We start from the raw sequence: 22,157 nt of genomic DNA on the forward strand, positions 1-22,157 counted from the left end.
TAACCACTAAGCTACCTGCCGCCCCATACACTACACTGTGTTCATTCTGCCAAACAATATCATGTCATTTCAAAATAGGGTGAGCTGGATGGTAGACGGGGTTGATCATGGTGAGTTGGATGGTAGACAGGGTTGATCATGGTGATGGTGAATTGTCCTCAGACATTGTTATCAGTCTTCAGATCCCTCTAGCTTACTCGCTAAGCAAACCAAAGAAATCTACCTGCCAACATTTCTGTAATCTCTGGTGAACAGACTTAACTGGTATCATAGCATCTGTCAACAGACTGTGGGACGGCAGCGAATTAAGGGACTTTTCTGACCACATCCCAACTAGTCAACATGTTAAACGGACCCTTGCCTTAACCCTAACGATAGACTTGCAGAGAGAGGGGGAGGAGCTACCGCCCTGCTTTCTCTGAGCTGACCAATGCTGTTGTTGGGAAACACCCACACCATTCAAACACAGACTATTTCACTCACATTGCAATTAATCGAAATCTGGAAATAATGGATAGTTAAAGTTTTCAGTGGGTGGACCCCTTGTTGACAGTACATCAAATTACACTAAGAAAGGCCACATTAAGAACGCTTGAGGTGGCAAAACTCACCCTGTAGGGCTTCTCTCCGGTGTATGTACACTAGTCTACCATTAACTGGATTGAGCCAACAAAAGTGGAAAGGTTACCCACCAGTGTGGTGTTTTCTCTTGTGTAAAGCCAGGTTTCCTGACTGAGTGAATCTCTTCCCACATTGATCACAGCTATAAGATTTCTCTCCTGTGTGTGTTCTCTTGTGTAAAGCCAGGCTTCCTGACCGAGTGAATCTCTTCCCACACTGATCACAACCAAAAGGCTTCTCTCCTGTGTGTGTTCTCTGGTGTTCAACCATGTGTCCTGAATGAGAGAATCTCTTCCCACATTGATCACAGCTATAAGGTTTCTCTCCTGTGTGTATTCTCTTGTGTAAAGCCAGGCTTCGTGACTGAGTGAATCTCTTCCCACACTGATCACAACCAAAAGGCTTCGCTCCTGTGTGTGTTCTCTGGTGTTCAACCAGGTGTCCTGACTGAGTGAATCTCTTCCCACACTGATCACAACCAAAAGGCTTCTCTCCTGTGTGTATTCTCTTGTGTAAAGCCAGGCTTCCTGAAAGAGTGAATCTTTTCCCACATTGATCACAGCTATAAGGTCTCTCTCCTGTGTGTGTTCTCTGGTGTACTAGTAGTCCGTTTGAAGTGGTTAAGCTCATTCCACAGTCTGAGCAGTGGTAAGGCTTCTCTCCTGTGTGTATTCTCTTGTGTACAACCAGGTTTCCTGAACGAGAGAATCTCTTCCCACATTGATCACAGCTATAAGGTTTCTCTCCTGTGTGTGTTCTCTGGTGTTCAACCAGGTGTCCTGAATGAGAGAATCTCTTCCCACACTGATCACAACCAAAAGGCTTCTCTCCTGTGTGTATTCTCTTGTGTAAAGCCAGGCTTCCTGAATGAGTGAATCTCTTCCCACACTGATCACAGCTATAAGGTTTCTCTCCTGTGTGTATTCTCTTGTGTAACTCCAGGCTTCCTGAATGAGTGAATCTCTTCCCACACTGATCACAACCAAAAGGCTTCTCTCCTGTGTGTATTCTCGTGTGTAAAGCCAGGCTTCCTGAATGAGTGAATCTCTTCCCACACTGATCACAGCTATAACGTTTCTCTCCTGTGTGTATTCTCTTGTGTAACTCCAGGCTTCTTGAATGAGTGAATCTCTTCCCACACTGATCACAACCAAAAGGCTTCTCTCCTGTGTGTGTTTTCTTGTGTTCAGCCAGGTGTCCTGACTGAGTGAATCTCTTCCCACACTGATCACAGCTATAAGGTTTCTCTCCTGTGTGTATTCTCTTGTGTGTATTAAGATTTGTTGAAGAGGTGAAACTCTTTCCACAGTCAAAGCAGCAGTGAGATTTCTTCCCTGTAAGTCTCTGCTGGTGTTTCTTGAGGTGTTCTGATCTGGAGAGACTCTTCTCTGCCTCATCAGCATCATGATGTTGGTTAGCCTCCCCGGATGATAAGCCCCTTCTACTGAGAGAGCGACGGTTAGGGCTGTCCCCTGTGAAACAAAGACAGACAGTTAGGGTTCCTTTTTCATATCGAAGTTAGTTCAAGGCCCAGCTTTCCAAACTCTTGTGATCAGATTTGAGCATATTGGATGGGTTAAAATCATCAATTTAACCAATGAGGTAGGAGTGCTTCTAATGATTCTACATTTTAAGAAGGTTAGTGATTGTATTTAATGATAATTAAGGACATCTAGGGAGTGTCCCAAAATAAATGTATGTAAGAGCATAAACCCACTCCGTCCCGGTGTTTTCCTGCAGTCAACCAGCAGCACAGACACCCTCTTCAGACCCAGCAGTAAGTTACCAGGAGAGGCACGACCTGGGGACCCCAAGAGGGGGAGGGGGGAGGAGGAGGGGGTTGGGATAGGTGATTCCTGTAAATCCCCAAAAGAGGGTAGTGGAGTTCAAGTTAGTACACTGAGGGTAAAACAACACAACAATGGTATGATGAGGTCTTGCATTTAAATGGGGACGGCCACAACGGAGTGGAAACAATGCCCCCTTGCTGTTTAAGACTTAATGGACACCAAATACATTTTTTCCAAACTCTGCTTCTTCATTCCGGTCCGTTGAACAACAGGAAGTTACCAAACCACAGAAGATGAAAATTGTGGTTTTCAACGATGGGTTTATGATATAGCTTGCAACTTGTAAACGATTACCCATTCCTAAAAGTGAGTACTACTTTCACAGCATGTTAAAAATAATACACATCGTCTGTTTGCTTGCTACACAGATTTGCAGCGCTCAAATATTGTAACTGTATGTAACACGCACGATATGAACCCGGGGCTCCCACGGGAGAAACCAATATCTTACACTTCAGACCAATAGGACATTCCCTATCGGGAAAAAGGGCAAATTGATTTAGCTTATTTTTATTTTAGACCCCAATTACGTTTCTATGTGAGAATTCCAAGAATATTTTTGGGCATTGCTGGCGATGGAATCAGCCAATAACAAAAGGGATGGAAGTATAGACAGCGTTCCTTGATCTGATCTACAGGCTATTTGATCTGATCTACAGGATATGCATCAGACTATTTTGAAATGTTAACCTAATATAATACATTGCCTTTAGAACGTCTGCCCTCCCTTGAACCTTTTTCACATTTTATTACGTTACAAAGTGGGATTTAAATATATTAAATTATAATTTTTTGTAATTGATGTGCTAATTTCAAATTGTCAATGTGGCTTTGATTGGATAGTTGATGTTACGTTGGAAAGCTTCATGTTGATGACAGTTTGCGATAGAACACATAAAAAAAGGGTGGGTGTCATGTTTTGGCTGACAAAACATGACACCCAAAAGTTTGGACACCTACACATTCAAGGTTTTTATTTTTACTATTTTCTACATTGTAGAATAATAATGAAGACATCCAAACTATGAAATAACACATATGGAATAATGTTGTAACCAACAAAGTGTTAAACAAATCTGAATATATTCCAGGTGACTACCTCATGAAGCTGGTTGAGAGAATGCCAAGTGTGCAAAGCTGTCATCAAGGCAAAGGGTGGCTATTTGAAGAATCTCAAACATCACATATTTTGATTTGTTTAACACTTTCTTGGTTACTACATCATTCCATATGTGTTATTTCATAGTTTTGATGTCTTCACTATTATTCTACAACGTTAAAATAAAGAAAAACCCTTGAATGAGTAGGTGTGTCCAAACTTTTGACTGGTACTGTATATATTTCTTTCCACTTTCAAATGGTACAACAAAGATGTTTGGAGGTAGAGGGCTGCGGCCTCCGACAGAGATCATTGCAGCGCGGTCCGTATTTTTCATGTTGAGGGCGGTCAGACAGAAAACGTTGTGATAAATATACTTGTCCCACAGATTATTTGGAAACGGTGTCTTTCTGCTGTGTATGCGTTAGCCTAGCTATTGTACTAAAAGCACCTCTGTCAAATTATTCACACACTAGCCTACCAGGCTACCTATGAATGGGCGAATAAATCATGTGGCAGTTATCTTTCCAAGGAAATTCACTTAAATATAATGAGGCTATAGTTTACTACAGTGTCTGTTAATAGAAAGAAGTTGGGGACGCTCAACCAACGTGAGTCGAGGTGAAATCCCAAAATGTGATTATCATTATAAAGCAAAAGGCGCAACATGGGGATCGAGCGTTGAGTCTTCTCCTTCTCAATATATATTAATTATCCATTTATTTGTCTCTGACTGAAAATATTCCCGCTCCTAAAAGACAGGCGTGCAAAACGTAGGTCAAGAGAAAGTGCAACGGACCGCTCATCTTTCTTGCTGTTTCAAGTTCAGCAGCGATACTTCTCCTCTCCTGTCCTAGTTCAGCAGCCATACCTCTCCTGTCCTAGTTCAGCAGCCATACCTCTCCTCTCCTAGTTCAGCAGCCATACCTCTCCTCTCCTGTCCTAGTTCAGCAGCAATACCTCTCCTGTCCTAGTTCAGCAGCCATACCTCTCCTCTCCTAGTTCAGCAGCCATACCTCTCCTCTCCTAGTTCAGCAGCCATACCTCTCCTCTCCTAGTTGGGCGTGCCAGATCAGGTGAGCGTTTGGTCTCAATTAAATAGAGTAGTCTATATATGAATGGATGGAGAAGCACGGGCAGTTATCTTCCCAAGGAAATTAACTTCCTAAATATTATTAGGCTATACAGTTCCTATGGAAAGTTTACACCCACTATAACTTTTTTCACATTTTGTTGCTTTAAAAAGTGGGATTGAAATAGATTTGATTATAATTTTCTGTAATTCATCTACACAAAATAATGTGAAAGTAAAAACAAAATTCTACAAATTTGTACAAACGAATACAAAACAATAACTAAAATAGTAATTGTGTGATATGAATGACTAACCCTTCCTCTGTTAATAATGATGTTGTGTATGGTGTATTAAGCCACCCAGACACGTCAAAGATGTTCACAATAATCCCCAATAATGACCACCTTTAACCCTGTACATGTGACTATTCACAATAATGACTACCTGCAACCCTGTACATGTGACTATTCACAATAATCCACAATACTGTCCACATGCAACCCTGTATATGTGACTATTCACAATAATCCCCAATAATGACCACCTGCAACCCTGTACATGTGACTATTCACAATAATGACCTGCAACCCTGTACATGTGACTAGTTTTTCATACTGGCCCCCCATGGGAATCGAACCCACAACCCTGCCGTTGCAAACGCCATGCTCTACCAACTGAGCTACATCCCTGCCGGCCATTCCCTCCCCTACCCTGGACGACGCTGTGCAGTGCAGTGCGATGCAGTGCCTTAGACCACAGTGACCACCTGCAACCCTGTACATGTGACTATTCACAATAATCCACAATAATGACCTAAATGACAGAGTGAAAGGAGAATATAAATATTCCAGATCTTGTTTGCAACAAGGCACTAAAGTAATACTGCTAAAAAAGTAACAGGGCAAATGAATACACTTTTTGGGCCTAAATACAAAGCCTTAAGTTTGGGGAAAATCCAACATAACATCACTGAGTAACTGCCTCCTTATTTTCAAGCATGGTGATGGCTGCATCACGGTAAGGAAATGCTTGACATCGTCAAAGACTGGGGAGTTTTACAGGATGAAACGAAACGGGAGATCCTAGAGGAAAGACTGCTTCAGTCTGCTTTACACCAGACACTGGGAGAGGAACTCACCTTTCAGCAAGACCGTAACCTACAACACTAAGCCACATCTAAATCTGTGGGAAGCTAAAAGGCTAGCTTGCTTACAGTTTTTAGCAAGCTGCTAGTGGAGTAGCCTACAGCCAACTGGCAAGCTGCTAGTGGAGTAGCCTACAGCCAACAGGCAAGCTGCTAGTGGAGTAGCCTACAGCCAACTGGTAAGCTGCTAGTGGAGTAGCCTACAGCCAAATGGTAAGCTGCCAGTGGAGTAGCCTACAGCCAACTGGTAAGCTGCTAGTGGAGTAGCCTACAGCCAACTGGCAAGCTGCTAGTGGAGTAGCCTACAGTCAACTGGCAAGCTGCTAGTGGAGTAGCCTACAGCCAACTGGCAAGCTGCTAGTGGAGTAGCCTACAGCCAACAGGCAAGCTGCTAGTGGAGTAGCCTACAGCCAACTGGTAAGCTGCTAGTGGAGTAGCCTACAGCCAAATGGTAAGCTGCCAGTGGAGTAGCCTACAGCCAACTGGTAAGCTGCTAGTGGAGTAGCCAACAGCCAACTGGCAAGCTGCTAGTGGAGTAGCCTACAGCCAACTGGCAAGCTGCTAGTGGAGTAGCCTACAGCCAACTGGCACAAAACAATGTACATTTAATACAAACCTAAACTTGTATTACATGTAGCTATTATTCAAATATGCCATTTCTTTTAAATGAGCTAACAGTGGTGTTACCACTGTTTAACAGGATAATTTTTTGCTTTTATCCAAAATGGAGAGTCACTGCTATCCCCATTGTGAAAATTGCTATTCGGTGGTCTAGTTACACATGGAACGGTGAGGGTATCATGTTACCAACAGGTGCATATTGCTCCAAAAGATCAGAGTCCGCCCAAGCGCATGCCCACACCAACAAAAAACCCCAGTGATCTCTGGATTGGCCTTAACCCCCCAGTTTACCCAGACCACGTGCTGTTTCCCTAGGTCAGGGATGTCAGAGACTATTTATAATATTCTTTACCCAGACCACGTGCTGTTTCCCTAGGTCAGGGATGTCAGAGACTAATTATAATATGCTTTACCCAGACCATATTCCACTCCTGCGTTGTCTTGGCTGTGTGCTTAGGGTCGTTGTCCTGTTGGAAGGTAAAACCTTCGCCACAGTCGGAGGTCCTGAGCGCTCTGGAGCAGGTTTCATCAAGGATCTCTGTACTTTGCGGTGTTCCTCTTTCCCCTCAATCCTGACTAGTCTCCCATTCGCTGACGCTGAAAAGGATCTCCACAGCATGATGCTGCCACCACCATGCTTCACCGTAGGGATGGTGCCAGGTTTCCTCCAGATGTGACGCTTGGCATTCAGCCAAAATAGTTTAATTTTGGTTTCATTAGACCAGAGAATCTTGTTTCTCATGGTCTGAGAGTCATTTAGGTGCCTTTTGGCAAACTCCAAGCGGGCTGTCGTGCCCTTTACTGAGGAGTGGCTTCCGTCTGGCCACTCTACCATAAAGGCCTGATTGGTGGAGTGCTGCAGAGATGGTTGTCCTTCTGGAAGGTTCTCTGATCTCCACAGAGGAACTCTGCCAGAGTGACCATCGGGTTCTTGGTCACCTCCCTGACCAAGGCCCTTCTCCCCTGATTGCTCAGTTTGGCGGAGCTGCCAGCTCTAGGGAGAGTCTTGGTGGTTCCAAACTTTTTATATTTAAGAATGATGGAGGCCACTCTGTTCTTGGGAACCTTCAATGCTGCAGAATTTTTTTGGTACCTTCCCCAGATCTGTACCTCGACACAATCCTGTCTCGGAGCTCTACGGACAACTCCTTCGACCTCATGGCTTGGTTCTTGCTCTGACATGCACTGTCAACTGTGGGACCTTATATAGACAGGTGTGTGCCTTTCCAAATCATGTCCAATCAATTGAATTTACCACAGGTGGACTCCAATCAAGTTGTTGAAACATCTAAAGGATGATCAATGGAAACAGGATGCACCTGAGCTCAATTTTGAGTCTCATAGCAAAGGTTCTGAATACTTATGTTTTCGCTTTGTCATTATGGGGTATTCTGTGTAGATTGATGAGGGAAAAAAATAATTCAATCAATTTTAGAATAAGGCTGTAACATAACAAAATCTGGAAAAAGTCAAGGGGTCTGAATACTTTCCGAATGCATTGTTTACAATAGCTTTCAGCTTGACGAGGCAAACGTGACATTGACTCTGCACATGGCTAAATTGGAGGAGTATTACATTTTAGTACTATTATTAGTTTAACTGAGGGTGTGACATTTTAGTCATATCTTACTCACACATTTCTTTATCAAGTTTGGACTCACCTACTCATTCAAGGGTTTTTCTTTATTTTGAAAATGTTTTACATTGTAGAATAATAGTGAAGACATCAAAACGTCATACACATTTTACTGGTTGAAAAATGTGACGGTTTAGGTTTACTTTCAAAGTTACATACTACGAAGAAGAAGAAAACATTCAGGCGCATCTGGATGGAATTTAGCTAATGTTAACAGTTAGGTAGGTAGCTGATAGTATGATGGATATTACAAAGTGGCTTTGACGGGGCACAACGGCAGCATTGTCGTTCTGGATAACAGCATCTACTAAATGACTTTAAAAAATGTTAAATAAACAACTTGTAGCTATGGAATACTAATTTATCTGTTATCACACGCAGCGTAGGACGGCACTCTTGTGGGAAGACAGCTTGGTAGCTGCGTCCAAGCTGCATTGTACCGATAAGTCGTTGGTAGTGCATTGTACATTATTATTTGCTTTCCGCGATTGGAAATGCATTGTATTGGCATGAAGAAGTGTTATTACGGTAATTAGCAACTGTTTTGCATCGGATTGTTGGGTGTTGTGCGTGTAGCTGTGTAGCGTTGTCATAACTTGCTATTTATGAATTGACCATGTTTGTAAAGCGGTGCAGTAGCCTGTATTCTTGCTGCAAGACAGCCGTGCGTGGCTGCAAATACATTGTGTAAAATTGTACTATCGATTATTATTTATCCTGTGTTATCAGCAAGCGAAAATAGTTGTGCCCCCTTAGTCATTTCTGATGTCCCCTTGCCGAGTTCATCCTGCCGCCGGGCCTGGCTACGACTAACCAGCTAAACTACACAAATGATTTTCCAAAAGTCAAGGACCATTAAATGCGCGCAGTGTAAAAGCAGGAAGTAGGCTACAAAGACCCGTTATAAAAATGATTAAATTAATCTAAACTCACCTGATTCATTGTAGAAACGTGTGTTTATGGTCGATTGCAGAGTTCAGGCGAAGTTAACTAGATGTTTATCTCTAGTCTACGGACCTTTTAGATCAGGGAGGTAGAGGACCGAGACGTTATATTTCAACATGTGACTCTCTGCCTAAAGTCACAAGACAAAATGGAGAATATAGAACATGTGACTCCACCTTCACTTCCGTTCTACTGAAAAATAGAACTTCTGCCAACATACAAATAATACTCCAGCAGGAGGCTTCTGCTTAGCTCATTTTCAAAAGTTACCGTCCGATATCATTTTAACATTCCTCCTTTGTTCAATCATGTTGTCTGGTGTTCTACTCTGCACGGAGCGTAAAGTCACAAGAGAAAAGAGCCAGGCTCCGCCTTCACTTCCGTTCACCTGAAACGTTGGGATTCGGCCAACATTCAAATAATACTCCAGTCGTAGGAAGCCTTCTGCTTTTAGTAACTCATTTTCTAAAGTTAACACAGTTTCTCTGGACCCCGCAAGGTTGGACTTTGGGCTTCTCCCTAATATTAAAATAAAATAAAATGTTTCAGCCAGATATCCACTCACAAACCGATCGCTGTACATCGTGCTGAAATAGCGACATGTCTATGCGGCTGCATGCCTAATTAATCGATGATAGGGTTCCTGTGGTGCAAGAGAATGTAAAGCTTTGCTTTAGCTAATGGATAAAGGTTTATTGGTAGGCCTCTATTTGGTCGTCATTTTCTCATGTTCACATTTTAGTAATTTAGCAGACGCTCTTATCCAGAGTGCATTTTTTAAAATATATACTGGCCCCCGTGGGAATCGAACCCACAACCCTGGCGTTGCAAACGCCATGCTCTACCAACTGAACTACACGGGGCTTAATGTTTCACGAAATCTATACACGGTGTCATAATGCTGCAATTTCTTTAGACTGCTGGCTGGTTGCAATAATGTCATTACTTGTTCAGTAATTAAAGCTGGACATTCAAACATTGCAGATTTTTAAATAAATTGTCCATGTATACTAATCAGCTACCAATTGATTTTTAAAATAATATACAACTGTCCTGTAGCTGCTACCTGAACCTGCATGACATGATCCCTCCTCGTGCTCTCTCCAAGCTTGGATAGAATGCTGTTGTGCTTAAAACCAGTCTATTAATGCCAAATAATACTGTCAGCACGCCCTCAAAACATTATTCAGTGTACTATCTATAGCTACTGTGCCTTCAGAATGGATCCATACCCCTTGACTTATTCCACATTTTGTTGTGTCTCTCCCAGCTTGGATAGAACACTGTTGTGCATAAATATATTTAAATTAAATACAGAAATATCTAATTTACATACACTACCGGTCAAAAGTTTTAGAACACCTACTCATTCAAGGGTTTTTCTTCATTTTTACTATGTTCTACATTGTAGAATAATAGTGAAGACATCAAAACTATGAAATAACAGAAATGGAATCATGTAGTAACCAAAAAAGTGTTTGTATTTGTATTTATTAGGGATCCCCCGTTAGTTCCTGCCAAAGCAGCAGCTACTTTTCCTGGGGTCCAAAAATCAAAACAAATCAAAATATATATTTTATACATATATTTTATATTTGAGATTCTTCAAAATAGCCACCCTTTGCCTTGATGACAGCTTTGCACACTTGGCATTCTCTCAACCAGCTTCATGAGGTAGTCACCTGTAATGCATTTCAATTAACAGGTGTGCCTTCTTAAAAGTTAATTTGTGGAATTTATTTCCTTCTTAATGAGTTTGAGCCAATCAGTTGTGTTGTGACAAGGTAAGGAGGGTATACAGAAGATAGCCCTATTTAGTAAAATACCAAGTCCATATTAAGAACAGCTCAAATAAGCAAAGAGGAACGACAGTCCATCATTACTTTAAGTCAATACAGAACATTTCAAGAACTTTTAAAGTTTCTTAAAGTGCAGTCGCAAAAACCATCAAGCTCTATGATGAAACTGGCTCTCATGAGGACCGCCACAGGAATGGAAGAACCAGTTACCTCTGCTGCAGAGGATAAGTTGTGCCCTTGAGCAAGGCACTTAACCCTAATTGCTCCTGTAAGTCGCTCTGGATAAGAGCGTCTGCTAAATGACTAAAATGTAAATGTAAATGTAAATGTAAATAAGTTCATTAGAGTTACCAGCCTCAGAAATTGCAGCCCAAATAAATGCTTCAGAGTTCAAGTCACATACACACCTCAACATCAACTGTTCAGAGGGGACTGTGTGAATCAGTCCTTCATGGTTGAATTGCTGCAGAGAAACCACTACTAAAGAACACCAATAAGAAGAAGAGACTTGCTTGGGCCAAGAAACACGAGCAATGGACATTAGACCGGTGGAAATTTGTCCTTTGGTCTGGATTCCAAATTGGAGATTTTTGGTTCCAACCGCCATGTCTTTGTGAGACGCGGTGTGGGTGAACGGATGATCGCATGTGTATTTCCCACCGTAAAGCATGGAGGAGGAGGTGTTATGGTGCTTTTCTGGTGACACTGTCTGTGATTTATTTAGAATTCAAGGCACACTTAACCAGCATGGCTACCACAGAATTCTGCAGCGATACGCCATCACATCTGGTTTGGGCTTAGTGGAACTATCATTTGTTTTTCAACAGGACAATGACCCAACACACCTTCAGGCTGTGTAAGGGCTATGTTACCAAGAAGGAGAGTGATGGAATGCTGCATCAGATGACCTGGCCTCCACAATCCCCTGACCTCAACCAAATTGAGATGGTTTGGGATGAGTAAGACCGCAGAGTGAAGGAAAAGCAGCAACAAGTGTTCAGCATATGTGGGAACCCCTTCAAGACTGTTGGAAAAGTATTCCAGGTGAAGCTGCTTGAGAGAATGGCAAGAGTGTGCAAAGCTGTCATCAAGGCAAAGGGTGGCTATTTGAATCTTAAATATAAAATATATTTTGATTTGTTTAACACTTTTTTGGGTTACTACATGAGTCTACAATGTAGAAAATAGTCCAAATAAAGAAAAACCCTTGAATGAGTAGGTGTTCTAAAACCTTAGACCGGTAGTGTAAGTATTCACACCTGAGTCAATACTTTATAGAAGCACCTTTTAGCAGCGGTTACAGCTGAGTCTTTCTGGGTAAGTCTCTAAGAGCTTTCTAAACCTGGATTGTACAACATTTCCCCATTATTATTTTACAAATTCTTCAAGCTCTGTCAAATTGGTTGTTGATTGTTGCTAGACAACAGTGGCGGTAAGTGCCGTTTATGATGAGGGAGGACACTTTTTTATATTTTTTATGAGAATTGGCCTTATTTCGATTACAGCATGTTGGATGACTGTCATTCATATTCCATTCACCCAGTTCAATGTAACATCGATAGGTTTAGGCTACTACATGATACTCAAATGTTCCCTATTCCCATCATGAGGTTGCTACAACCTAGTCTATGAATGAAAGTTTACAACGTAGGTGCACACAGGTCGAGAGAAACATTTGAGATGACAGACAGTGACACATGGACAGACAGTGACACTTTCAATACCGCCTTGCACACTCTTGCCTGCATCTAATCTAGGGTGTAATCATTTGTCCAATAGTTGCAAACAAGTTTCTAATGGACAAATTCAGGTATGTTTATCCCCGTTTCGTTTGTTTCCGTTTAAGAAATGTTTTTTCAACAGAAATCGGCGGAATGAATACACCCCTGATCATGCATAAACAGAGTTTACGTTCATAACAGCCACGTTCTATTCATTCTAGCCTCTATGCACTCTCCTCCTCTCACCTTCTCCCTTCGTTTGTGGACTTCAATGAACAACATCAGCTGTATGTGACCAGGCTAAAAAAAAAACTTTCCAAGCCAAACCGCTACACACAGCCTACATCATTGTCCCCATATTAGCTTAAGTAACGTCCTAGTCAACATAGCTAATAGAACTAATGCGTTAGTAAACCTGCTACAATCATGCAGTAACGTTACAGTGTACAGTGAGGGAAAAAAGTATTTGATCCCCTGCTGATTTTGTACGTTTGCCCACTGACAAAGAAATGATCAGTCTATAATTTTAATGGTAGGTTTATTTGAACAGTGAGAGACAGAATAACAACAACAAAATCCAGAAAAACGCATGTCAAAAATGTTATAAATTGATTTGCATTTTAATGGGGGAAATAAGTATTTGACCCCCTCTCAATCAGAAAGATTTCTCGCTCCCAGGTGTCTTTTGTACAGGTAACGAGCTGAGATTAGGAGCACACTCTTAAAGGGAGTGCTCCTAATCTGAGCTTGTTACCTGTATAAAAGACACCTGTCCACAGAAGCAATCAATCAGATTCCAAACTCTCCACCATGGCCAAGACCAAAGCGCTCTCCAAGGATGTCAGGGACAAGATATAGACCTACACAAGGCTGGAATGGGCTACAATACCATCGCCAAGCAGCTTGGTGAGAAGGTGACAACAGTTGGTGCGATTATTCGCAAATGGAAGAAACACAAAATAACTGTCAGTCTCCCTCGGCCTGGGGCTCCATGCAAGATCTCACCTTGTGGCGTTGCAATGATCATGAGAACAGTGAACAGTGAGGAATCAGCCCAGAACTCCAAGCGGGCTGTCGTGTGGAGTTGCAATGATCATGAGAACAGTGAGGAATCAGCCCAGAACTCCAAGCGGGCTGTCGTGCCCTTTACTGAGGAGTGGCTTCCGTCTGGCCACTCTACCATAAAGGCCTGATTGGTGGAGTGCTGCAGAGATGGTTGTCCTTCTGGAAGGTTCTCTGATCTCCACAGAGGAACTCTGGAGCTCTGCCAGAGTGACCATCGGGTTCTTGGTCGCCTCCCTGACCAAGGCCCTTCTCCCCTGATTGCTCAGTTTGGCGAGGCTGCCAGCTCTAGGAAGAGTCTTGGTGGTTCCAAACTTTTTATATGTAAGAATGATGGAGGCCACTGTGTTCATGGGAACCTTCAATGCTGCAGAATTTTTTTGGTACCTTCCCCAGATCTGTACCTCGACACAATCCTGTCTCGGAGCTCTACGGACAACTCCTTCGACCTCATGGCTTGGTTCTTGCTCTGACATGCACTGTCAACTGTGGGACCTTATATAGACAGGTGTGTGCCTTTCCAAATCATGTCCAATCAATTGAATTTACCACAGGTGGACTCCAATCAAGTTGTTGAAACATCTAAAGGATGATCAATGGAAACAGGATGCACCTGAGCACAATTTTTAGTCTCATAGCAAAGGTTCTGAATACTTATGTTTTCGCTTTGTCATTATGGGGTATTCTGTGTAGATTGATGAGGGGAAAAAATATTTCAATCAATTTTAGAATAAGGCTGTAACATAACAAAATCTGGAAAAAGTCAAGGGGTCTGAATACTTTCCGAATGCATTGTTTACAATAGCTTTCAGCTTGACGAGGCAAACGTGACATTGACTCTGCACATGGCTAAATTGGAGGAGTATTACATTTTAGTACTATTATTAGTTTAACTGAGGGTGTGACATTTTAGTCATATCTTACTCACACATTTCTTTATCAAGTTTGGACTCACCTACTCATTCAAGGGTTTTTCTTTATTTTGAAAATGTTTTACATTGTAGAATAATAGTGAAGACATCAAAACGTCATACACATTTTACTGGTTGAAAAATGTGACGGTTTAGGTTTACTTTCAAAGTTACGTACTACTACGAAGAAGAAAAACATTCAGGCGCATCTAGATGGAATTTAGCTAATGTTAACAGTTAGGTAGGTAGCTGATAGTATGATGGATATTACAAAGTGGCTTTGACGGGGCACAACGGCAGCATTGTCGTTCTGGATAACAGCATCTACTAAATGACTAAAAAAAATGTTAAATAAACAACTGGTAGCTATGGAATACTAATTTATCTGTTATCACACGCAGCGTAGGACGGCACTCTTGTGGGAAGACAGCTTGGTAGCTGTGTCCAAGCTGCAATGTACCGATAAGTCGTTGGTAGTGCATTGTCCATTATTGTTTGCTTTCCGCGATTGGAAATGCATTTTATTGGCATGAGGAAGTGTTATTACGGTAATTAGCAACTGTTTTGCATTGGATTGTTGGGTATTGTGCATGTAGCTGTGTAGCGTTGTCATGACTTGCTATTTATGGATTGTCCATGTTTGTAAAGCGGTGCAGTAGCCTGTATTCTTGCTGCAAGACGGCCGTGCGTGGCTGCAAATACATTGTGTGTAATTGTACTATCGATTATTATCCATCCTGTGTTATCAGCAAGCGAAAATAGTTGTGCCCCCTTAGTCATTTCTGATGCCCCCCTTGCCGAGTTCATCCTGCCGCCGGGCCTGGCTACGAGTAACCAGCTAAACTACACAAATGATTTTCCAAAAGGCAAGGACAATTCAATGCATGCAGTGTAAAAGCAGGAAGTAGGCTACAAAGACCCGTTATACAGATGTTTAAAGTAATCTAAACTCACCTGATTCATTGTAGAAACGTGTGTTTATGGTTGATTGCAGAGTTCAGGCGACTTAACTAGATGACAATGTTTATCTCTAGTCTACGGACCTTTATGATCAGGGAGGTAGAGGACCGAGACGTTATATTTCAACATGTGACTATCTGCCTAAAGTCACAAGACAAAATGGAGAATAGAGAACATGTGACTCCAACTTCACTTCCGTTCTACTGAAAAATAGGACTTCCACCAACATACAAATAATACTCCAGCTGCAGGCTTCTGTTTAGCTCATTTTCAAAAGTTACAGTCCGATATCATTTTAACATTCCTCCTTTGTTCAATCATGTTGTCTGGTGTTCTACTCTGCACGGAGCGTAAAGTCACAAGAGAAAAGAGCCAGGCTCCGCCTTCACTTCCGTTCAATTTAAACGTTGGGATTCCGCCAACATACAAATAATGCTCCAGTCGTAGGAAGCCTTCTGCTTTTAGCAACTCATTTTCTAAAGTTAACGCAGTTTCTCTGGACCCCGCAAGGTTGGACTTTGGGCTTCTCCCTAATATTAAAATAACATCGAATGTTTCAGCCAGATATCCACTCACAAACCGATCGCTGTACATCGTGCTGAAATAGCGACATGTCTATGCGGCTACATGCCTAATTAATCGATGATAGGGTTCCTGTGGTGCAAGAGCATGTAAAGCTTTGCTTTAGCTAATGGATGAAGGTTTATTGGTAGGCCTCTATTTGGTCGTCATTTTCTCATGTTAAGCCTAACATTTCACGAAATCTATACACGGTGTCGCAACGCTGCAATTTTTTAGACCGCTGGCTGGTGGCAATAATGTCATTACTTGTTCAGTAATTAAAACTGGACATTCAAACATTGCAGATTTTAAAATAAATTATCCATGCATACTAATCAGCTACCAATTGATTTTTTAAATAATATCCAACTGTCCTGTAGCTGCTACCTGAACCTGCATGACATGAACCCTCCTCGTGCTCTCTCCCAGCTTGGATAGAACGCTGTTGTGCGTAAAACCAGTCTATTAATGCCAAATAATACTGTCAGCACGCCCTCGAAACATTAGCTTACTAGGGATTGTTTCATTATTCAGTGTACTATCTATAGCTACTGTGCCTTCAGAATGGATTCATACCCCTTGATTTATTCCACATTTTGTTGTGTTACAGCCTGAATTCAAAATGAATTAAATAGTTTTTCCACCCTTACACAATACCCCATAATGGCAAAGTGAAAACATGTTCTTAGAAATGTTTGCAAATCTATTGAAATTAAATACAGAAATATCTCATTTATCTAATTTACATACACTACCGGTCAAAAGTGTCAGAACACCTGCTCATTCAAGGGTTTTTCTTTATTTTTACTATGTTCTACATTGTAGAATAATAGTGAAGACATGAAAATTATGAAATAACACATATGGAATGATGTAGTAACCAAAAAAGTGTTTGTATTTGTATTTATTAGGGATCCCCCGTTAGTTCCTGCCAAGGCAACAGCTACTCTTCCTGGGGTCCAAAAATCAAAACAAATAAAAATATATTTTATATTTGAGATTCTTCAAAGTAGCCACCCTTTGCCTTGATGACAGCTTTGCACACTCTTGGCATTTTCTCAACCTGCTTAATGAGGTGGTCACCTGTAATGCATTTCAATTAACAGGTGTGCCTTCTTTAAAGTTAATTTGTGGAATTTATTTCCTTCTTAATGAGTTTGAGCCAATCAGTTGTGTTGTGACAAGGTAAGGAGGGTATACAAAAGATAGCCCTATTTAGTAAAATACCAAGTCCATATTAAGAACAGCTCAAATAAGCAAAGAGAAATGACAGTCCATCATTACTTTAAGACATGAAGGTCGGTCACTCTGGAACATTTCACCATGTGTATTTTCCACCGTAGAGCATGGAGGAGAGGGTGTTATGGTGTGGGTGAACGGATGATCGCATGTGTATTTCCCACCGTAAAGCATGGAGGAGGAGGTGTTATGGTGCTTTTCTGGTGACACTGTCTGTGATTTATTTAGAATTCAAGGCACACTTAACCAGCATTGCTACCACAGAATTCTGCAGCGATACGCCATCCCATCTGGTTTGGGCTTAGTGGGACTATCATTTGTTTTTCAACAGGACAATGACCCACAATGTAAATGACCCAACACACCTCCAGGCTATGTAAGGGCTATGTTACCAAGAAGGAGAGTGATGTAGTGCTGCATCAGATGACCTGGCATCCACAATCCCCCGACCTAAACCAAATTAAGATGGTTTCGGATGAGTCGGACCGCAGAGTGAAGGAAAAGCAGCCAACAAGTGCTCAGCATATGTGGGAACTCCTTCAAGACTGTTGGAAAAGCATTCCAGGTGAAGCTGGTAGAGAGAATGGCAAGAGTGTGCAAAGCTGTCATCAAGGCAAAGGGTGGCTATTTGAAGAATCTCAAAAATAAAACATATTTTGATTCGTTTAACACTTTGTTGGTTACTACATGATTCCATATGTGTTTTTTCATAGTTTTGATGTCTTCACTATTAGTCTACAATGTAGAACATTTCTGGGTAAGTCTCTAAGAGCTTTCTAAACCTGGATTGTGCAACATTTCCCCATTATTATTTTACAAATTCTTCAAGCTCCGTCAAATTGGTTGTTGATCATTGCTAGTGGCCGTTTAAGATGAGGGAGGACCATGATTTATTTTTTTATGAGCATGGCCTTATTTCTATTACAGCGCGTTGGATGACTGTCATTCATATTCCATTCACCCAGTTCAATGTAACATTGATAGCTTTAGGCTACTACATAATACTCAAATTTTCCCTATACCAATCATGAGGTTGCTACAACCTAGTCTATAAATGAAAGTTTACAACGTAGGTGACATACGGACAGTGACACATTCAATACCGCCTTGCACACTCTTGCCTGCAATTAGCTTATCTAGGGTGTAATCATTTGTCCAACAGTTGCAAACAAGAGTTTCTAATGGACAAATTCAGATATGTTTATATGTTTGAGCCGGGTGTTTGAGTAACTAAACTAGCCAGCTAGCTAACATAGCGTCCCTCTGTTTGAGCCGTGTGTTTGAGTAGCTAAACTAGCCAGCTAGCTAACATAGCATCCCTCTGTTGGAGCAGGGTGTTTGAGTAACTAAACTAGCCAGCTAGCTAACATAGCATCCCTCTCTTGGAGCCGGGTGTTTCAGTAACTAAACTAGCCAGCTAGCTAACATAGCATCCCTCTGTTTGAGCCGGGTGTTTGAGTAACTAAACTAGCCAGCTAGCTAACATAGCATCCCTCTGTTTGAGCCGGGTGTTTGAGTAACTAAACTAGCCAGCTAGCTAACATAGCATCCCTCTGTTTGAGCCGTGTGTTTGAGTAACTAAACTAGCCAGCTAGCTAACATAGCATCCCTCTGTTTGAGCCGTGTGTTTGAGTAACTAAACTAGCCAGCTAGCTAACATAGCATCCCTCTGTTGGAGCAGGGTGTTTGAGTAACTAAACTAGCCAGCTAGCTAACATAGCATCCCTCTGTTGGAGCAGGGTGTTTGAGTAACTAAACTAGCCAGCTAGCTAACATAGCATCCCTCTGTTGGAGCAGGGTGTTTGAGTAACTAAACTAGCCAGCTAGCTAACGTAGCATCCCTCTGTTGGAGCAGGGTGTTTGAGTAACTAAACTTGCCAGCTAGCTAACATAGCATCCCTCTGTTGGAGCCGGGTGTTTCAGTAACTAAACTTGCCAGCTAGCTAACATAGCATCCCTCTGTTAGAGCCGGGTGTTTGAGTAACTAAACTATTCAGCTGCATTAAAGAAATGATGAATTCTCTCTCTCTTCCTTCTCCTTCATTTTTGAATAAATTAGTTTGTTGAGAACTGCTAAACTATTGTCTTTCTCTCTCTTTGAGTCAACTACTCACCACATTTTATGCACTGCAGTGCTAGCTAGCTAGCTGTAGCTTGTGCTTTCAGTACTAGATGAATTCTCTGATCCTTTGATTGGGTGGACAACATGTCAGTTCATGCTGCAAGAGCTCTGATAGGTTGGAGGACGTCCTCCGGAAGTTGTCATAATTACTGTGTAAGTCTATGGAAGAGAGTTGTGCTATCGTACAGAGTGCTGTTGAGGCTACTGTAGACCTTCATTGCAAAACAGTGTGTTTTAATCAATTATTTGATGACAGGTGAGAATATTTAGTATAGTTTTATCTAAAAAGGATAACTTCTCAATGTTTTTCCATTTCTATTTTTATGAAATTCACTGAGGAGGATGCTCTCATTCCTTTCCTACTCAGAGGAGCCTCCACTGCTAGACAACCATTCTCAGGCCTTGCCATAGATTATCAAGTAGATTTAAGTCAAAACTGTAAACCGGCCACTCAGGAACATTCATTACCTTCTTGGTAAGCAACTCCAGCGTATATTTGTCCTTGTGTTTTAGGTTATTTTCCTGCTGAAAGGTGAATGCATCTCACAATGTCTGGTGGAAAACAGACTGAACCAGGATTTCCTCTAGGATTTTGCCTGTGCTTAGCTTCATTCCATTTATTTTTATCCTGAAAAACTCCCCAGTCCTTAACGATTACAAGCATACCCATAACATGATGCAGCCACAGCTAAGCTTGGACATTTGAAGAGTGGAAGTCAGTAATGTGTTCAATTGGATTTGACTAAAAAGCACCCTGAGGAAAAGCACCACTAAAAAGGTGTGTTTTAAGATCTCGTTTTAAAAATGCCACAGTTTCCTTCCCCCTCAGGTTCTCTGGCTATTCCAGAGGCTGGGAGGCATAGTAACTAAAGGCTTCCTCTCCATGCCTCTTGGTCCTAGGCTTTGGGATAGTTAAAAAGGCCAAAAAGGCCAGTGACACTGCAGGCCTTTTCTCTAATCAGAGCTTTCTGACTCTCCCCAAGAAAAAACTCACTGCTGTTAATCAGATATCCATCCTCCTCCTCCCCTTTCACTGTGACAGTCATCTCCCCCTCCTCTCCTTTCACTGTGACAGTCATCTCCCCATCCTTCTCCCCTTTCACTGTGACAGTCATCTCCCCCTCCTCCCCTTTCACTGTGACAGTCATCTCCCCCTCCTCCCCTTTCACTGTGACAGTCATCTCCCCCTCCTCCCCTTTCACTGTGACAATCATCTCCCCCTCCTCCCCTTTAACTGTGACAGTCATCTCCCCCTCCTTTCATAAATAAACCAAATATAGCTGAATAACAACATATATTACTAGTAAGCACACAGACTGTGTGTTTATAACCCTGCTGTTAATATACACAAAATGGTCAAAATAGCACCAATGTTTTGGTTTGTATGTTTGTTGTGTTTAAAACTAGCCTAGCACTACGCTAATGCTATCGTAACAAGCTAGCTGACTAACAACATATACAGTTTAAGTCGGAAGTTTACATACACCTTAGCCAAATGCATTTAAACTCAGTTTTTCACAATTCCTGACATTTAATCCTAGTAAAAATTCCCTGTTTTAGGTCAGTTAGGATCACCACTTTATTTTAAGAATGTGAAATGTCAGAATAATAGTAGAGAGAATGATTTATTTCAGCTTTTAATTCTTTCATCACATTCCCAGTGGGTCAGAAGTTTACATACACTCAATTAGTATTTGGTCGCATTGCATTTAAATGGTTTAACTTGGGTCAAACGTTACGGGTAGCCTCCCACAATAAATTGGGTGAATTTTGGCCCAATTCTCCTGACAGAGCTGGTGTAACTGAGTCAGGTTTGTAGGCCTCTTTGCTCGAACATGCTTTTTCAGTTCTACCCACAAATGTTCTATAGGATTGAGGTCAGGGCTTTGTGATGGCCACTCAAATACCTTGACTTTGTTGTACTTAAGCCATTTTGCCAGAACTTTGGAAGTATGCTTGGGGTCATTGTCCATTTGGAAGACCTATTTGGGAACAAGCTTTAACTTGACCTGACTGATGTCTTGAGATGTTGCTTCAAAATATCCACATAATATAATTTTCCTTCCTCATGATGCCATCTATTTTGTGAAGTGCACCAGTCCCTCCTGCAGCAAATCACCCCCACAGCATGATGTTGCCACCCCCGTGCTTCACGGTTGGGATGGTGTTCTTCGGCTTGCAAGCTAGGAGACAGAACGCGTCTCCTTCCTGAGCGGTATGACGGCTGCGTGGTCCCATGGTGTTTATACTTGAGTACTATTGTTTGTACAGATGAACGTGGTACCTTCAGGTGTTTGGAAATAGCTCCTAAGGATGAACCAGACTTGTGGAGGTCTACAATTATTTTTCTGATGTCTTGGCTGATTTCTTTTCATTTTCCCATGATGTCAAGCAAAGAGGCACTGAGTTTGAAGGTAGGCCTGGAAATACATCCACAGGTACACCTCCAATTGACTCAATTGTAGTCTCCTGAGTGGCGCAGTGGTCTAAGGCACTGCATCGCAGTGCTAGCTGTGCCACTAGAGATCCTGGTTCGAATCCAGGTTCTGTCGTAGCCGGCCGTGACCGGGAGACCCATGGGGCAGCGCGCAATTGGCACAGCGTCGTCCAGGGTAGGGGAGGGAATGGCCGGCAGGGATGTAGCTCAGTTGATAGAGCATGGTGTTTGCAACGCCAGGGTTGTGGGTTCGATTCCCACAGGGGGTATGAAAAAATATATATAATGTAAGTCGCTCTGGATAAGAGCGTCTGCTAAATGACGTAAATGTAAATGTACTCAAATGATGTCAAT

Source organism: Coregonus lavaretus (genome assembly GCF_964263955.1).
Source record: "Coregonus lavaretus genome assembly, contig: HAP1_SCAFFOLD_774, whole genome shotgun sequence".
Lineage (NCBI taxonomy): Eukaryota > Metazoa > Chordata > Actinopteri > Salmoniformes > Salmonidae > Coregonus > Coregonus lavaretus.